The following is a 20,401-nucleotide window of genomic DNA, read 5'->3' on the forward strand; positions in this document are numbered from 1 at the left end:
TATTTTTTCAGCTATTTCTTTAAGATTTTATTTATTCAATTTTAGAGGGGAAGGGAAGGAGAAAGAGGGAGAGAAACAGTGATGTATGAGAGATTGTTTGGTTGCCTCTTACATGCCCCAACCAGAACACCAGCCCACAACACAGGCATGTGCCCTGACCCAGAATCAAACAGATGACCCTTCTGTTCACAGGCTGGTGCTCAGTCACTCAGCCACACCAGCCAGGGCTCTTTTTTTGATCACAGAAAAAAAAGCTTTTATCTTCTTACCATTGAGTTTGATGGGGTTCATCATATACAGGTTTTATTACATTGATGAATATTCCTTCCATACTTACTTTGTTGTAGGTTTTTTTGTCATGAATGGATTTCAATTTTGTCAAGTGATTTTCCTGTAGCTATTGACATAATCATATGATTTTATCCTTACTTTTGTTAATGTGGTGTATCACACTGATTGATTTGAGGGTATGAAACCATTCTTGCTTCCTTAGAATAAATCACTCTCTATCATGATGCATAGTACTTTTAATGTATTGTTGAATTCAGCCTGTTAATATTTTGTTGAGAGTTTTTGCATCTATATTTACCAGAGATATTGACCAATAATTTTTCTTCTTATTCTTCTCCTGCGTGTTATGTGTGTGTGTGTCCTTGTATGGTTTTGGTATCAGGGTAATGCTAGCCTTTTAGAAAGAGTTTGGGATTGCTCCTCTTTCTTTAATTTCTTGGAAGAGTTTTAGAAAAATAAGTATTCATTTTTCTTTAAATGTTTGATAGAATTTACCTGTGAAGCTGTCTGGTCCTGGAGTTTTGTATTTTGGATTTTATCATTACTGATTTAAATTTGTCACTAGTAATCAGTGTACTCAGATTATCTGTTTATTTCTGTTTTAGTCTTGGAAGGTTGTATGTTTTAGAACTTTGCTTATTGATTGTAGGTTGTACAATTTTTTGGCATATAAAACTGGTGTCCCGCTATTTTTGTTTTACTGTCAGTTTCCCTTCTTATGTCTGTCAACATTTGCTTTATATGTATAGGTTGGGTACATAAATATTTACAAGTCTTTTACTGAGACAATAAAAGACAATGAATATTATTGTCTTTTCTGAGCTCTTTATCATTATACAATGAACTTCTTTATTCTTTTTAAAGTCTTTCATCTTGTAGTCTATTTTGCCTGATATGAGTATTGTTTTACCAGTTTATTTTACTTTCTATTTACATGTTATATATTTTTTAATCCCTTCCTTTTAATGTGTGTGTCTTTCAATCTGAAGTAAGTCTCTTTTAGGCAGTATATAGATGGGTGGGTTTTTTGTTTGTTTGTTTGTTTGTTTGTTTGTCTGTTTTTGGTAGGCTGTCCAATTTGTTGGCATGAGAAATGAACTGATAGTCTTACAGAGTTTCCCATTGTTATATGATTGATTATTATCCTTTTTCTGCCTTCAAGATGCTCTTTTATCTTTAACTTTTGTCATTTTAATTATTCTATATTTTGGTGTGGATCTCTTTGTGCTCCTCTTTATTGGGACTGTCTGTGCTTCCTGGACCTGAATGTTTGTTTTCTTCCCCAGGTTAGGAAAGTTTTCAGTTATCTCTTCAAACAGGTTCTGATCCCTTGTTCTCTCTCTTCTCCTTCTGGTGTGCCTGTGTTGAAGATATTGTTATGCTTCATGTTGTCTTAAAGTTTCGTTAAACTATTCTCATTATTTTAAAATTCTTTTTTTTTGTTCTGTTGGATAATTTTCACTATTCTCTCTTCCAGATGGCCAATCCATTCTTTGATATTACCTAATCTGCTGTTGATTTCCTCTAGTATATTTTTCATCACAGTTATTATATTCTTCGGCTCTGGTTCTTTTTTTTTCTTTCCTAACTCTTTGTTAATGTTCTCACTGTATTCCTCCATTCTTTTCCTGAATTTAATGACTTTCCTTATGGCTATTACTTTGAATTCTTTATCAGGCAAATTATCTCAATTTCATTAAGGTTTTTTTTCTTATTTTTTTTCTTTTGGAACATATTTCTCTGCTCTTCATTTTGTTTGACTTTCTGTATTTTTTATTTCTATGAATTATCTCAAACTGCTACCTCTCCCAATCTTGAAACAGTGGCCTTGTGCAGGAGTCACCTCTGTGTAGACTGTATGCAGGTGGTTTTGGCAGGCTGGCTGGAGCTGAAACAGCTGTTCAGCTCTGTGTGTGCCCAGAGTGCTGGCTGGCATGGTCTGGAGTGTGCTAAGGATAAGGTGGTCCAGGGTGCACAGATCTAGGACTGCCCAGTTGTGCTGGCTGACTAAATTGGATTGGGCAAGGGGTAAGGTGGCCTGGTGCCTGCTGAGGCAGCTTTGCAGGCCAGCTACAGTATTTGGACTGAGCTCCCACTTACACCATCTAGGTGGAAGAGAATATGAACAGTGGAGCTCACTGGCATCTCCAATCCAGAGAGTTCCCACAGTCCCACACTTGTTTGGCAGGCACCTTGAAGTTAACAAATGGATTTTTTTTAACATATGGCCTAGTTGCCTTTTATATTACTTTTTTTCATTTCTGTTCTCCACCAGCCAAATTTGGAAGTGGGCCACTCAGTGCCTCCCTATTTCGTGTTGCCCCACAAGGCAGGGTTCCTATGGTTACTGAATCTCCATCTCTCCTGCCTTTGTCCATATCTCACATTTCTTGAGCAGAAGCTGTTCAATCTGCCCTTGGTTGTTCTTCAGGAGGAATTCCTCTATGTGTAGATATATATTTGGTGTGTTTGTGGGAGGAAGTAAGTTCAGAGTCTTCATATTCTACCATCTTGGACCATTCTTCTGTAACAAGTTGTTTTTATCTTACTGCTTTTAAGATTCTCCCCTAGCCTTTAACTTTAGACCCTTTAATCAAAATGTCTTGGTGTGGATCTCTTTGTGTTCCTCTTATTTGTAAGTGTGCTTCCTGGATGAATGTATATTTCTTTCACCAGGTTAATGAAAGTTATTATTTACTTCTTCTAACATTTGTCTGCACCTTTCTCTCTACATTCTTTTTATGTGACTTCTATAATGCCGATGTTGGTCACTTGAGGCCTTATACCCCCTTAAGCTACCTTCACTCATTTTTATTCTTCTTTTCTTTTTTCTGCTCTGAGTGGATGTTTCACTACTGTATCTTTGAGTTCTTTTTTTCTTTTCTGTGCTTCATCTAGTCTGTTCTTGAACCCCTCTGTTATGTTTTTCAGTTTCATTATCATATTCTTCTGCTCTCTTTCTTACAGTGTCTATGTCTTTACTGAAATTCTCTGTTCATATGTTTTTATTGAGCTAGTGTGCATCTTTATGACTGTTATTTTGAAATTTTATCAGGTAAATCACTTTTCTTCACATTATTAAGTCCTTTTTCTGAAGTTTTAACTTGTTACTTTGGAACATTTATCTTGCTTGACTCTTCACATTGGTTTCCATGCAGTAGATTAGGCAGCCACCTTTCTCAGTCTTCAGGATGTAGCCTTATATGGGCAATAAACCTATCATTCAATGCTGCCATATTTCAAGCTTTCGTGATTGCCCAATCAGCCTACTTTAATTTTAGTGTCTCCCTATAACAAAGTTGTGCCAACACCTGTCAGTAATTTGAAGGGGAGGATCTCAGTCAGCATCTAGTTTCAAGATTATTGGAAACCAGACTGTCAGGAAGCAACTTTTAAAGCATGCAAGTATACCTCTTTCAGGTAAGGCTTGCAGATGTCCATTCCCCCTGCACTGACCTATGGGGTGATTGCTAGATAAGAACTATTTTTCCCTGTGTTACCATCCTGGTGAACTCATGGACACAACTCCCATTAGCCACCAGAGCCAGGCGATCAAGAGGCATTCCTTGGGCAGCAACTGCAAAAACTTGGACACCAGTTGTAAAAACTGAGTTACATGTACAGGTGCGCGTTCAAGCTCCCCTTCAGGAGCTACTGACAGGCTAGAGTGTAGCAGAGAAAGCGCATAAAGATAGTGATCACTCTCCAAGGATTACAGTCAGCTCGTGTAAGTATGTTGAATTGGAAGCCTACTCCACGGGCCAGTTATGAAAAAGCTAATAGGCCTCTCTCACTGAAAGACTGGGTGCCACAGTCTGTTGCCTCTCTGCTGTGTCCTGGGGGTGGTGGCTGGTAAGATCTCTTTCTCTATTATTGTCCTGTGGGACCCACCGGGGTAAGGCCTGCTGGCCAGCTGAGCAAGACAACGTAGAGGTGTCCCCTGGGCAGCAGCAGCAAACACTGAGGTGTGGGATGAAGGTACAAATTTCTTTCCCACAGATAGTGGTGAGCTCAAAGTTGTCACCTGCTGGCCCATGTCGTCAGAGAATATTTCAGTAGGGCCCTACTTGTGTGATAAATTAGAAGCCTGCCCCTCATGCCACCACTTTAAGATAAACAAATAAGCCTCTTTCACAGACTGTCAGGGCACTTTTCAGTTAGCTGCCTCTGCACTATGTCCAGGGGTGAGTGAGTTCCCATGTGTGAGCCCTTTAGGAACTGTTTCTCTGTTCACTATACCCTTGTGGGTCTCATGGATGCAAGCACCATGGGCTTAAAAATCGAGATGTTTTGGGGCCCATCTCTCAGGTACAGGCATTGAAGGTTGGTGTGTCAGATGTGTGATTCAAAGCCTTCACTCCTCAGAGAGGTAGATTTGGAGTTCCCTCCTGATTGTGAGTCTCAGATCCGAGGGTGGGATTTGTGACAAGATTATGTCTCACCCTCTACCTATTTTGATTTTTTCTTGTTTGTCTGACATGTAGGAGTTGCTCAGCTAGGTTTTTTGTTTGTTTGTTTGTTTTGAAAGAAAAATGTCCTATACATAGCTGGAGATTCAGTGTGTCCATGTGAGGAAGTGAATTGAGAATCCTAAGTTGTCATCTTGAACAAGAATCTACATCATTTTTAAAAAAAACACTATCCTATATAACTTGGGATGGCCATGATTATAGGAGATTTTCATTGCAGTACCAAAAAATACTGGTTAATATGATGCGCAGAAACAGAAGTTTACTGTGTTCAATGCTATCTACCTTCCTGGGCCTTGCAGGTATTAACTAGTTTCTAGACCAAGTTGTCATTAGCTACTCCCACGACATATAAAACGCACATCCTGAGCTGATGAAAATAAGAAGTGTCTGATCCACTCTGCAGTAAACATCCCTAATTGTTACATTCCCCCCACACTTTTCAGTGCTTGGTATGTGACAGCCGTGAGGGACGCTGCCGTCTCTGGGTCTGTCAGGGGCAACTACAAAGTGACGACCTATGTGGCTCTATTTGAAGCAAACACAAAGGGAATTAAACAGCCAAAATAGTTGTCCTTCAAAGTAATAACTTTAGAAACCCATATTGATTCCAGAAATTCTGAATTTATTCAAAATATCTTTAGACTCCCTCAGAAATGCTTAAAATTCATAGAAAAAAATATTGATGCTTTACAAATTACATCTCACTTGTTCTTAGAAACAGTGCTATCCAGGTAGATCATCTTCTGTGCTTATCAGTTTTGGTTTCGAGGACTTTTGGCTATTTCTCAAAATTAAATGCACCTTCAAAACACAAAAATTGATGATCACTGATGACATTGAAAAGATTCTTAAAGCAATCACAAAAAAGGAGTGTTTTAAAAAGTTTTTCAAATGAAAGTAGTAATGTTGGGAGTATGGCCTCCAGAGCATGGTCAGAAGCAAAAGATGAGTTTGGAAGGATATATTCCGATACGTTTCTTTTTGTGAAGCTCCATCCCGGGTGTGTCATCTGTAGACCTTCCTGATTCTATCAAACAAGAACATTTCCATCGCTTCCTCCACCCTCTGGAATACGACAAGTGATGGGGGTCAGGGTAGAATTCAGGAAAGCTAAAACACATTTGCAGCTGGGGCTGAGAAAACAGAACATAAGCCCTAAAAGGCAAAGTGGGAGGAAGAAGTTACTGTGTTCAAGTATTTCCTAGGTACTGTTTCTAATGTTCTTGTTGGTGGCAGTTATTATTGAGCATTTACCACGAGACAATTGCAGTGCTTGTTATTTGACATACAATATCTGGGATAACTCTTCCAATAACTGCACCTAAGGGAGGTGTTCTTATCAGTCCTTTATGAGTGAAGAAGTAGAGGAACTTTTTTTCTATAAGTAAATGGCCTAGACAGGATTCACAGTCATTTTTTTCAGATTCCAAAGCCAGTGTTCTCTCACATCACAGCAAGAAGCTAACTGAAACCAGCATCTCACCCTTGATTTTTAAGAAGATGGCAAGTCCCAATACAACTAAAACACTCTCTGAGCCTGTCACATGATTTCTCTGGATTCCATCAGATATCTTCATTTCAGATTTGCCATCTTTTAGATCTCAAAGCACATGCTTGGGATCAAGGGAACCACAATTAGCCATTATGGTACTACTTGGTACTTTCCTATTGATTGACTTTCCCTTTAAAACTTTATTAATTTTTTCTACATAGATTTTTGGTCCAGGTATGTTTTCACCATGATCTTAATACTTCCATGCTATGATAGGCTACCATTAGGAATTAATTACCTTAATTAAATACCTGTCGAATAGAAATAGTGGATGGACATAGACTAACATTGATATATCTCTACAGATCATTATTGCCTTAGGTTTTTCCTTCCTTTTTTCCCCTCTCTCATCCCACACATCATTTCTCACTCTTCCTTTGTAAGCTGAGATAAAAGGAACAAGCGAGCAGGAAGTCCTCCACCCGACTTCTGACTTCATATAACGTCACAGCTTACTTTAATCGGTCAGTTTCCTCCGATCTCTGTCAGGAATGATTTTTCTGTGGGTTTAGGCACCAAGTCCTTGCGAGTAGATAGAAATCATGTCCTGTGAAGTGTCACACACAGCTCTTGACAGAATGCAAGAACTTCCAACTGGTCAATTGGTACCGTGGTGTGCGAGTCAGAAGCAAATGTCAGGCCTCAACGCCAGCAGTTTTTCTCAACATTGTGACAGTTTTTCGTCCCGTGAACTATTACTGGACATGGGGCGCAAGTATATTGTTGGGGCTCCTGGTTCTTTGGAATTAGGTATGTTAGAGTTAGGACGTACCTACATTGATTACAGCTTTTGGTGATGATTAAGCTTTTTGTTTTGTATGATGAAAAATAGAAGGCTGCTTATTTCCTCTGAGGGACTTTTGAGTTTTTCTGCTAGCAGGTGGCGAGGGCAGAGACTTTCCTTCTAAGGCCACTTCTTAGTCTCTGTCGTATTAGGCTTGCCTTCCTCTTCATTCCTCCTCTCTGCCTCCTTCCCGTCTAGCTTTCCCTCTTCTAGCTCTGTTTCAAATTCCCTGGGGAGGCAATTCAGGGTCGATCTTGTGGGAGTCAGTTTTCAATTACTCTTTTTGCTCATGAAACACCTATCATCAGTTCCCTGGATTTTAATATCTAGACAGATGTATGTTCTCCATTAGAAGAGAAGCGCTGTGGAATCTGGTGTGCTGTGTGCCAAGATTAATCTATTCCTTGGATGTAGGTACTCACTTAGTTTTGCTTGACTGGAAAATTCTCATGTAGCTTTTGCTTAATGTCTGAGTAATTGGAGGGAGAAGGACTTTGTTCTGTCTTTCTCCTTTTGTGACTTCCTCTTTTTGCACTTTATTTGAGATTATGAGCAAATGTGATTTCAGATGAGGAACACTTAACAGTGAGTCAGGGAGATGAAATTTCACTGAGATGCAGCACACAGGAAGAAAAAATGTGTGAAAAATCACGTTAACGGGGTTGTCTTGGTAGCTAGTAAAGCAGAGGAAGGAAATTCCCGCACAGCAGGCTTTAATAAAATTGGCAGGCAAGGATGTTGGACTGTGTGAGAATACTGGGGAGGAATACAGAGACGGACGGCAAGTGAAGGAATCATATGGGCCTATCAGACATTCTTTTTCTGCACCTAATTTATTCTTTAAATGAGTTTCCAGATGAGAATTGTTTTCCCATGAATTTGCATTAGTAGATTTCAGAGCCTGGTTGTGTACTTCTTGCAACACAGAGGGTTAACCAAGTATTAGGCAATATTATGGTTTGATACTAAAGATTTCTGATCCCAAGGATACTTCATAAAGAGTGGACATTTATATCTGTGCATCCTAGACTTTGTATTTGGAAATTCAAATTTTCAAAAAAGATGAAGTAAGACACGGTCATTACTTAAGAAAAGAAGGGATTCATCATGTGATTATATTAAAGACACATACATACTCACAATACATGCTCCTCAAGGGCTTTAAAAACATTACTGGATTTTCACACAACTTTTCTGGAATTTTTGTATTTATCACATTAAGCAAGGAGTCACTGCAAGGGCTTTCACGTGAGGAGGCAGCATGATCCCAAGGCAGTCTTTGGGAGAGACTACCAACTGGGCCATAGTGTGTCCCTATATGACAGATAATTTGCTTACATTTTAAAAAATATTGGTGGGGATAACAACTTTACCACTTACCTTTTGTTAGAGACTTCTGCTGAAAGGTCCTCCCCAAACTGAGGTTGGTGGCCACGAGATTGTCAGCAGCTGTCAGAGCAAAGGCCCAGTGACTTTAGCCCCTACCAAGTGCTTAACCAGTAAATGGCCTAGAAAAGGCAAAGCAACCAATTTTGCTCATGACCCAAGGCTGAAATAAATACTGTCCTTAGAAGTGGAAGGTCACTTTACAAGGGTGTCTGCCACTCTGAGCTTCCTTTACCTCCAGAGGAGACCATGAGCTTAGGCTCAAAGCAGGGATAAAATGCCTACTTTAGCCGAAGGTGTCTATTGTATTAAAAGAGGGGAGGAAATAGGCTAACTCCTGTGCCCCTGCTTTGTACTAGGTCCTGGTGGAGAGAGGAGAGGCCCTCAGCTCCTGCTGTTCTCAGTGGGGTCCCTCCAGTAGCCGTTCTTATATTAACCACTTCACCGTTTTGTCCTCATCTCGTTATCTGTTCTTGTTAGAATCTTTATTATTCATGGATGCAAAAAATCCCATCATTAAACCATCATAAATATTCATAACACTTTGCAATTGTGTGCATTTCATTAGCCACTTGGCAAAACTTCTCTGAAGTACCAGAGTTTTAAGGAAATCTGGTTAATGAGACCAGAGCCCAGGAAATGCAGGGTGGTTTTCCTACTTTACATTATTTGATTTTAACCTGAAAACAAATGTAGAATATAAATAATAATTAAAAGAGATAAGCGGGGGAGGCATTCCCTTGCTTTGCAGTGAAGAGCCACACATTCCTCAGCTTTGTCTAGATTGTGCTTTTGTGTCAAGCAGAAGATAAGGGTAAACACTGTACTACAAGAGGGGAAATCAGGAGGCTGCATTGCTAATGGATTCATCCAGGAGCCTACAAAGGCCAGATAAACCCCCTGCCTCGGTTAACAGGGACTTCTCAAGTTCTGTATAATTACTGACGTCAGGTTGGAGTTGAGATAAGCATGGCCCTTTTATTGGACTTATTATAGCAGATGGCCATCCCATTTTCAGTGCCTAAGAAAGAATTATATCCATCTCTCTCTCTTCTTCTAATCCAGTTTATCTAAACTGTGCACTCTCCATCAGTACAGAGAGCTTTTCATGGCAGTAAAAGGGAACCCAGCAAACTTCTGCAGTGACCGAATAGAACAGGAATAATGTGCTTCCCAACCACCAGCCCTTCCCATTAGAGCACACAGACTTGAACCAGTGAGGACATTTTTTTGTTTTGTACCACCCATTCCTGGGCTGAAACATTTATTTCCTGTCTTTTCAGCTTAAGAATTCTCACTACTGAAAAGGAATTTTTAAACGGCATGAGTTTGTAGGGAGAAAATATTTGTATGAGTATGTTCTGTGGCTCTTGCCTGCCCTCCAGTAGGATGCCTCCACGCCATTGCCGACAGCACTCACATTTGATAATTAGAGGCCTTCCCTACAGCTAACAGGTGCCAGAAAATTTCAGTAACATCCGAGACTGCTCAGCAAGTTCCGCTTTCCCTGAGGAGCTTATGCCAAGCAGAAGTGACTTACCACCAATCCAAGTATTAACTGGCTGCAAGTTACGTCACATTGTAGGAAATGTCACTTGTTAATGGGACAGTGCTCCAGGTTCCCCAGCAGAGGACCAATTAAGGAAGGGTCTCCTTGGTCTGCTCTTGTGGAACTAGTGGGTCCTTTTTTTTCCACTATTGATTCTTGAGCTCATTTGTGGTGGTGTTTGGCATTCATCTCATTGTTTGTTGGCCCATCTCAAATACTCTCTAATTACAGTCTTGTTCTCATAACTCCTCCCTGTGCCAGCTGATATGGGCTATCAGCAGGGAGAAGGGGCTCTTTCCACTAGTTATTTTATATTTTACCCCATCAAAAAAAAGTCTGAGTATTCAAGAAAATCAAGTATCATTTTATATAATTTATTGTGTCAATTTAGTTGTACAAACCTTTGAAATATGGCAAATTTCTTCAGTACTATAACACTCAAATTCAAAATTGGGATTTTAAAATTCTAGCAGTGTTAATTACTCCCTCTGTGCTTCCATTGCACTTTCTTCATAGCCCTCTTATCCTATCATATTTGTTTAATAGACTATTTTGCTTGCAAGGAACTGTGATTCACCCAGGCTAACTCAAATAATGAGGACTTCAGTTAAGGATGCCTGTGAAATCATGGAGTCAGAAGCTCATGAAACCTCAAAAGAGAAGCTGGGTAATGACCAGGCATTGCGGTGACTGGAGCTAGAAAGCAATTCTGGGTTTAAGGAAGCAGCTCGATAGAACTGAGCAGGAAAAAAAACAAAACAAGTTAGGGCTTTGCTAGAAGAAATGTGACTCAGCTATTTTCTGTGTATCTGCCCCTCTTTTTTTTGTTTATCCCCCTATCTTCTGATTGATTCTATGTATATGACCTCCTGAGAAGGATTTACTACCTGATCTCGGTAATTGACTGCATAGCAAGTAAGAACAGAGGTGTATTTTCCTTGCCAGAACACATATAGGACAGTGACTACTCTGTGGATTGGCTGCCTTGGAGTCAGGTGCCCCCTCTCTGTCCAGTCAGCTATGACCCATGGATGTGTGATGTGGTATATATGTGGCTTCCTTTCTCTTCCTTGGAAGGGATTGTGGATATGACAAGCTCCATAACTGATGTGTGTAAGCCTGTAGTGACTGGGAGCTCTACCTAAGTGCAGCCAGCCTCCTATTCAAAGTATCCACAGTGCTAGGCACAGGTTTGGCCTTATGGGCGGTGCCCCATAAATGACAGCTAAGTGAATAAGTGAATCCTTATACTCTTCTTTCCTGGGGCTAGTTCTAGATGAAGTAAAGTAACTTGCAGACTGCTTGTGATTTTATATCATTTATTTTCCAATAAATAGGGAATTACAGAGGGTTCTGGATTCTAAAACATGACATATCTCACTGTCCATCTGTCCTTTTAAGATTTTTTTTTCTTGTTCTGTAAGAATCAAGCCATTGTGGAAGAGTTAGCAAGTGAATGATCTACAACTATGGCTGCTGTCACAGATACATAAACTGAGTGGCTTAAACAATGGAAATTCATGTCTCATAGTTCTGGAGGTGGGGACGTCTGAGATTAACATGCCAGCCAGCGTGGCCAGGTTCTGGTGAGGGTCATCTTGCCGGTTTGCAGGCAGCCCTCTTCTCACTGGGACCTCATGCGGTAGAGAGCAGGCAGAAGCCAGCTCTCTTGTGTTTCCTCTTACAAGGACCCTAACTGCCCTCAGGACCTAATCCCCTCCCAGAGGCCTTGTCTCCAAATATCACCACATTGGGGATTGGGGTTTCAACGTTAAGAATTTTGGAGGGACACAAACATGCAGCCTATAATAAGATTTGAAGGTGAGAAGCTAGCTCTTCTCTCTAGTACCCTGGAGAAGTCCCCACTAGCATTCACGGAGGGAAGGCTCCAGTACCCTGGAGAACCCCCCTCAGAATATGAACTCTTCCCCCTGTACCATGTGCTTCTCAGGGCCCTAGACAGACATCACAGATGCCTGGGACAGGAAGCTTGGGTCAGCCCCTCCCAGGGATTGCAGGCACGTCACATGAGTGTGCTTCACTCCCTCACATAGATTTCCCAATGGGATTATCTCCAGCTGGCAACTGCACCAAGGTCCTGGGACTGCGGCAGGCAGCCCTGTCATGTAGCACCAAGCACAGAGTTACGCTGAGCAAAGGCCTCTTCCTGCCAGGGCGTGTCTCCCATCGCCTAGTCACCCTTCCGTTATCCTGCCTGCACATCTATAAACTCGATCAGGGCAGAGAAGGGGGTTGGAAGCAGAAGAAATATTGTACTGGCTGGAAAAAAATCAATCTTCCCTTTTGTAGATCTCCCACACACACCAAAAAAGAATAATTTTTTTGAGGTGTCCTCTTGGTTCTTTCCATATTGCTTAAGAGGAACACTTTCCAGTACTTGGGGGCCTGCTTCTGAGATGCTGCACATGCCTGCCGCATACAAGAACTGGGTTTCTGGTGGCAATCACCTTTGCTCCCTTCTCTGCTGTTTCTTGTGCTTCCCATAGCATTTTGGGGTATTTTGGTCAATTTCTGTGAAAAGAGTACTCATCTGCTTTTTCTTCCTCCTGTCCACAGGGCTGACAAAGTTTGGGCCAGAGCAGCGTGGTGTCAGAGCCTGCTGTGAGCAGTTCAGCTAAGGGGTCTCGTGTCCTCAGTAGACAGAGTAGGTAATAAGTCTTGTGGGTAGGATCGATGATAAAAGAAAGAAAAAAAACCCCAGAACTAAGAGATAAGGACAGCCAGATTCCAGCTAAAACTGATTCAGCCTGCTAATGAATTCACTAGCTAGGACTGAATTCTTGATACTCTTCTCACTTCTCAAATCAAATTTAAAGATTGATTCCATGCCAGTTACAAGGGGCAGAGCTGTCACTAACCAGGGAGCTTAACTTGCTTTGTTGCATACCGACAGGGACCAGAGAAGGGCAAGACCCATGCAGAATGTGGGGCACTCTAATTCATGGTGACCTTCATTTCTGAAGTAAAAGTAAACCAGGGGTTTGTAATTTGCACGTGTACAGTCCAGACTAAATGAAACCCAATGAAGAAATGAATTTAAGGAAGTCACAAACCAACATGAAATTTTATCGCCTCTGAGGAACCTTGCTCTGAGACTGGTCATCCCTTGAAGGTGCAGATCCCAGACTTCCAGTGCTCAGAGTCCACACTCTCATACTTAGCCAGCTGGACCAACAAGCGAAGTTGTGGGTGCAGAGATCAGTGTAACAATGGTCCTGTCTGATGGCAGAACACGGAGGAGCACAGTGCACAGAGACACTGGGTGTGCTGAGGAAAAGACACCAAGGATCCTAAATGCCAAGTGATGTTCCCTGTCAGTGTAGACAGTTGGTCATTTACATCTGGGGCTCTGGAAAATTCTCTACAGTGTGATCAGATCTGTAAACACCACAATGCTCCGCTGGCCATCTTCTAGCAGGACTTCTTTTAACCACTACATTCTTGCCCTGTGTCTTTAGATGTTATCAGCCCGATGTTTAAATGCATCTAAAGTGACCCTCAGTACCCTTTCAAATATGGCGCTGCTCGGTACAGGCAACACCAAGACAAAAAGATGCTGCAAATACATTATTAGAAAAAAATGTAAAAGAGAACACAGGGAAACTACTGAAAGAAGTGACACTACAAATTATTTTCTCTTCAGTTCTCCTCAATTTTTAGAGAAGTTTGAATATGCACATAAGCTGGGGATGACTTGAGAAACAGTAGAATCAAAGCTACATTTGAAAAAGTCCACTTTTATAATAAAGCCATTGACTCACAGACAAGAAAATCTGGGAAGTTGCCTAGTGCCCCTCTCCCAGTTACAGTGCATTTGAAACTTCCTAAAGAAGGGGAAGACACTTCATTTGTTTTCCTGCGGCTGGAGCAGTTCATCCAGTTCTCAGGAATGAAGAGGAACACACATGGGGGGGCCCCTGTGCAAATCCTGCATCAGCTCGACTCTGGTTCTTTCCCGAGGCTACCTGAGTTAAGTCGCTTTATTCTCCGTTTCTCCAAGGGAGAACGACAACAGTCCTCCTTTCCATTTCATTCTTCCCAAGCTTGTTGGAAAGAGCCATTAGTTTATGTTTTATTCTTGATGCCTGTAAGATCTTGGGAGGAAATGCTCTTGATAAACCGCAAAGCCTATTACTGTTTTAAGTACCCGCATCTTCCAGGGGAAGGAACACGCCGGCTCCCGGCAGGAGAAGTAGATGCAGTCAGCGTTCTGGCTGGCACACTGTCTCTAGGAAAAAATTTTAAAAGACACAGATCTTCTTGTTCTGTCTGCTGCAGATAATGTCCAGATCTAGCAAAAGCAAAGCACAAATTTTGGAGGCATTAACACGTTCCGCGCTCTGTGCTACATAAATTGTTTTTTGTTTTTGGTCCAAAAGAACAAGCTCTGAACAAAAAAGGAGAGGATACTAGGGTGTTGATAAAATGCATTTTCTAAGATGTGCGTAAGAAGAAACATGTTCTTTCTCCTATTTTAGCGTCTTGTTTCACGGCTGGGAGGGAAAGAAAACGACTTTGGCTACCTGCATTTCAAATGATATGTGCAGTTTGCAGGAACACCTGGCACTTGGGAACAAAACAGCATGCAAAAATATTTTGTTCTATTTTCCCATTGTAATCTCTCTAAGAGACTTTTTTTTGTTCCTCTCTTTGTGTTCTTGTCAAGATTGACAAGCATCCGGGTGTTACCAAATGACATGAAGTTCTTGCTTGAATAATCATGACTGAAATCCGGGATATTTCAAAGCACACTATTGACTCAGAGCCACCTCCTAGACTGAATTCTTCAGTGTGAACTCTGACTGACAGCGTCTGTGAAGTGGTGCCGTTTCCCCAAACTCTCAGGCCCTCCCCTGTCCCTCCCACAGCTCTGCTCTTCGGATCCTCATCTCAGGGTGTTAGTTGCGTTGCTAAAAAGATTTCTTTTATTAATGCAGAAATCCCACCTTTAGGAATTAAACTGAGTCAAAAAAAGCAGAGAATAAGACGAGGAACTGAAGTTCTTTTTATTTGAAGTGAGTGTCACTGTCTTGTTGACCTTCCTTCCAGGTGGAGCCCACATGATGCCGTTGCTGGGAGTAAGATGGTAGAGCTCACAGGACACTTAGAATGGAGGCAGAGGGGGTTTTAATGAAAAGTAATGGAATCATGTTTTACTCTCAGCATGTACTGAGGTTCCTGGGAAGAGAGTGTGACAATCTCTAATGGAAATTGCCAAAGGGGTTCTTAGGTTGGGATAGGCTGAACACGAGGCCTTTAGTCTGTTTTCTTCTGTCTAGTGCTGAAGGGTAGCTCCTACCTAGGAACATAGAAGAAGCCCGTTTTTTTTTTTCCTCTTAGATGCTATTTTTTTAGAGTGGTTGAGCTAATCATGTCTCCCAAGACAACACTTGGTAAAGCCCTTGACCAATTCCTTAGGCAATACAATTTCCTGTCTTTAAAAAAAAAATCTTACGCATTCGTTTATCACCTGTCTAGAAAGGACACACAATTATTGCAAATTTACTGCTCACAGGGCCCATCAGCTGTTACAACTCCATTTTTAAAATAGGCATACATATGTATTTAACCACTGAATGATTTGACTAACATAGCAGAATATATCAAACTAAAAACCGATACAGAATATTGGCCTAATTTGTTATTTATAATCATTCAGAAGCACTTGTTTTCCAGAGAAACTGCAAAATTACAGTGCTTTTCACAGCATTTTTGCCAGTGCTTTCCTGAAAGATGCTTGTATTATCAGCAGAATATGAAACTAAGCTTTGCAAACAATGTCTAAGAAACTGTTTTGCAAACGATTACTAAGAAACTGTTAGAATGGTCAGCAAGCAATTCATCGTAATTTTGGTGAACATTTTTATTTACGACACCTCTATTATATAGATACCTATAGTCAGATAAAAGATTCTAATCCATAGCTGGAATAAGAGATTCAAATACATAGATATGTTTTATTCACCAAAATTTCCCCTACGGTTCTTTTTATATAGCATCTTAGATAACTCAAGCATCCCAAGTACTTTGTCACCAAGCAAACTAAGTGTGGTTCACACAGCAATGCTTGCAGTCCCCACTCAGTCTGACCTGCCTTCCCACTAGAGTGTGCGACACTTTCTATTGCGAACTGGCCCTTTGATCGGGGACTTACAAATCACTCTCCAATTGTCTTAGCCCCCAACTTTGCATGTTTTGCATTTGTTCTTCTGTGATCTGTGCTGGGCAGCCTTCTCCTTGGTAGGACTCTAGATATCTCACAATTTGGTGTGGATGCAGTCTCAGCTCCAGGAGCAGCTGATTATTCTTTAAAGCAAAATCTGAGATTATCACCTTTTCAGCATTTCCCTACTTCCTTAGGGCTCTATGGTGATTTTTCTGGGCCAATATTCTCATAATTTGCTTCACTGACACTAGATGCTGTCTTGGGTTTTTTCATTTCTACAGTTACCATTGTAGCTACTCTGAAAACATACTCTGTGTACTATGCTGTTCTCTTACAGCCTACAGTGACTTTTAACTAACCATTTTCTATTTCATCAGAAGCTCTTAACCCCATTTTGACTATTTGTAAAGATGATTTCCTTTAACTCTTAGCTTCCTAATCTTCACCCCAAACTTTTCCTCCATCCACTTAATTAAAAACAAAATCTCCCTGCTTATTCATTAGTATAAATGCTTGAATTTTATACTTTTTCTACTTTATGCCCCTATATATGCTCATACATTGTCTGCCTTACATTGTGAACTTTGAAAGAACAGACTAGAAACATAAACTTCATTCTGCACAGCACTAAGCACAATGCCATGATTACTTAAAATGTTTTTGACGATGATGGTGATGATGATAATGACAACGTAAGGCTGTTCTGGTTTGAAACTATCACATTGGTGGTCCAATACATCTTTAAAAAAATATGAGTTGTTCCTCATTCTACAAAGCTGTCATTCTTCATTAGCAAAAAAGGTTACAGTAAGTTATAATTAGTGTTTAGTGCCCTGTCAAATAATTAAGTATAATAAAAAGCTTTCAATGAGTTTAATGTTAACATGGTATGATTAAAGCCAAGTCTTGAAATGCATTAGGTGTCTATTATGTCAGATATTTGAGGCTTTTTCCCCTTTACAGATGAAATATTTGATTTGTGCTTATGTTATCATCAGAGTCAAAATTCACATCACTCACACAAAATGGGCTTGATGGTACCTAGCAAAGGTAATATTCAGGAAATCAAGCAAATAAATTATACAACCCTGTCATTTGACTGATAAGGGAAGTAAGTCCCAAAGACACTGTGTGACTTGCCCAAGGTCACGCAGTGGTAAGCTAATTCTCTCTTGCTAGTGAGAATTGAGGTTTTGGGTTGTATCGAAGGAATTATCATCACAGTCATTATTTCTTTCAGAGGTTTAAGATATTTACTGGAAAAAAAGTTTATTATGTCTTTTTCTTTATTGGGTAGAAAATATATGCAAAGTAAACACATAATTTGTATTTAGCTCTCGTATTTAATAGTCACTTAAGGATGCAGGGCTTGTCATAGCACCTCTTTTAAGGCTCAAATACATAGACAAGGCTGAAATCTCACCATTTTCTCATGAGAATAACTGGAATGTGTCTAGATACTTGGCCATTTCTAACCCTGCATTCTTTGAGCTTCTCAGGCCTTCTCTTGTACATTCCTATTATCTTTTTTGTCCACAAAGATTCTGAAAAATCAGCAAAGTACAAGTAGCCCCTGAAATAAAGGCGTCATTCAAGGAACAAAGAAGTAGAAGGAGGGCTCCAATTAAAATGATGAAAATCTTTAATTTTTATTTAGGTATACTTGTATGGACACGTGTATATACAAATACAGATCGTATGGGGTTTGTTTGTGTGTGGGTTTTTTTTTTTACACTTTTCTTAACGTTTATATAATGTCAGCATTTCAAAACAGCACTCGATGAGTAAGTGCAAAGCAGGGCAGTACAAGCACAGGACCACACGGAGCTGGACTTCACACCCAGACGCACACACAATGAGTGGCTTCAATGGGGTGTCAAGAGTAAGCATGGAAAGCGGATTTTGACTCATGGGTAACCTCCAACATGCCAGCATCTATTAAACTGTACAGACAATGGGAGCAAGCCCATTGTAGGGAGATTTGTCTCACATCCGAGCAGCTCTGGGGCAAATGCATGGGAAAAGCTCAGTGATGCCAAACCAGAGACAGACCTGCCCATTCAAGGTTCTGAGGGAAAATAAAACGTGGGAGGAAGGAGAGAGACAAAAAAATAAACACAAGAAATAAAAGGGGTTTGTAGGCAAACGGGGTGTTGGTGGAGGTGGTTCTCAAAAGAAACTAGTGACCACAGCTCTGAGAGCAATGAATGGAAAGGAGGAGTTTAAACTGTTTTTCTAGTTTGGGAAAAACTAATAAAAATGGCTGCTGCCGTTGCTAAGGCACCAGAGAAAAGCAACGTTCCTGGAAATCCACAGGTACTGTGTAACTCTTCCTTTCACAGTGACAGAGGGAAACACCCGCCCCGCTGAACCTTCCTGAAGGAACTGTTGGCAGTCTTTCCCACACCTGGGCTGGGTGATACCGGTCATTTTTCCCCAGGCAAAGTGAAGCTGTGAAAACCACCACAAAGGAAATGAAACCAAAGTACAGAACTGCTTCTAAATTCCCTAAACCTTTTCAAACCAACATGCCGGGGTGAGGGGAAAAGAAACCCCACCATAGGGCTCCAACATCAGACCGTGAAAACACTGAGAACAGAATAGTGATCAAAAAGTCATGTTGTTGTGGGTCCCAAGATGGTGGAGTCTCACGTTTGGGAACGTGACAACCACACGTGCATCTGTGGAGCAGTGTCTCAGCCATTTGTGACTCTTCTCGAGCAAGTATACATATTGGATGTTTCAAAGCCTTAATGCATGTTTTGTATCCTGAAGGACTATTGTTCTCACTTACAAAAGACATAAGAATCAAATTAATACTTTATTATCAAACACTATATACAACAGAGGTTGCTAATAATACAGAATTTAAAGAACGCAGTTTTTTTTAATGTTTTACTTTTCTTTCCTCTGCCACCCAAGAAAGTACAGTACAAAACAATAGTCTAAACTAACACGGACTGTTAACTGATCTATTAAAGGATACACGGTATCCACTAAACAGACAGATCCTTATTTCCCTGCTTCATGTTGCAAAGCCCTAGGCGACCAGGGCCAAAGGTCGCTGGGGTTTGACTAACGGGCTGAGAGGCAGCTAAGGCTGTCCTTCAGACTTTTGAATTGTTTTTGAAATTAAAAGCTGCTACAAAGTTGCATTGACATCCTGCTAAGCCCCCAGAGGGTTGTAACACACCACAAAAGGCCACCAGCACTTTTTGGACAAGATGAAAACTGTCTGATACCAATCATCCTGAAAACTCCGCGGCAAGCAAGCATTACCTACAATTACGTCACTTATAGGTAGAGAAGCACACAGTCTACTGGTGTGGATAGTCTTGCTACTTTTATCTTATTTTACTTAATTTGTAGTGGCACAATGGTGAAGTAAAGGGGTCTAATTTCACTGTGAAAAATGAAAGAGTTGGCAGAGAGGGCCATGAGTTATTATTTCATCATTTGTTAGAGACAAATGCTAGAAAAACCACAGAAGTCACCATTTCTAAAATGAAATTAGCACTGCTAATGTAGTAATGACTAACTGGAATCATTACAGGATCATTTGATTTCCTTGTGGTTATAGGACATGCAGTATTATTTTGGTTCTGACTATCGATCCATTTTAGACGGTATCTCTTTTTCCTCTATCCAAATCCCACTGGACCAACAAGCCTGTAACTATTAATAAAAAGTAGTATTTTTGGATATTACTGAGAGTACTGAGTATATAAATAGTTAAAGGAAAAAAGAATCCAATGCTGTTAACTTTTATTTCAGCGAAATGGTGGCTGCCGTCTGCGAATAGGACTCTGCCACTCCAGAGAAGCTCCTGATGTCTGGGGAACACGACTGATTGTACGGGCGAGGCTGGCAACCCCGCTCACCGGTTCCAAGAGCACGCCGACCCAGCAGTGACATCCACTCCAAACAGATCAGGTAAGCCCAGATTACATCTCAGCATGCGTACAAACTCCCCAGGGCACAGTACCTTTATTGCTGCCTTTTGTTCACATACTTTTCTAATTTAGAACTGCTCACAATTCTTAACAAATTCCCATTCATGAAATCTGTCCATAATATGACCTTGGTTTATTTTTTTTCTTTACACATACTTTAAAAATATGTTAAAACCCCCTCTTTTGCTGGAATTCTTCCAATTTTTCATATCACATGATGATCATTG

This window comes from Phyllostomus hastatus, unplaced genomic scaffold (assembly GCF_019186645.2).
Source record: "Phyllostomus hastatus isolate PE091 unplaced genomic scaffold, TTU_PhHast_1.1 phas_contig_254, whole genome shotgun sequence".
Taxonomy (NCBI): domain Eukaryota; kingdom Metazoa; phylum Chordata; class Mammalia; order Chiroptera; family Phyllostomidae; genus Phyllostomus; species Phyllostomus hastatus.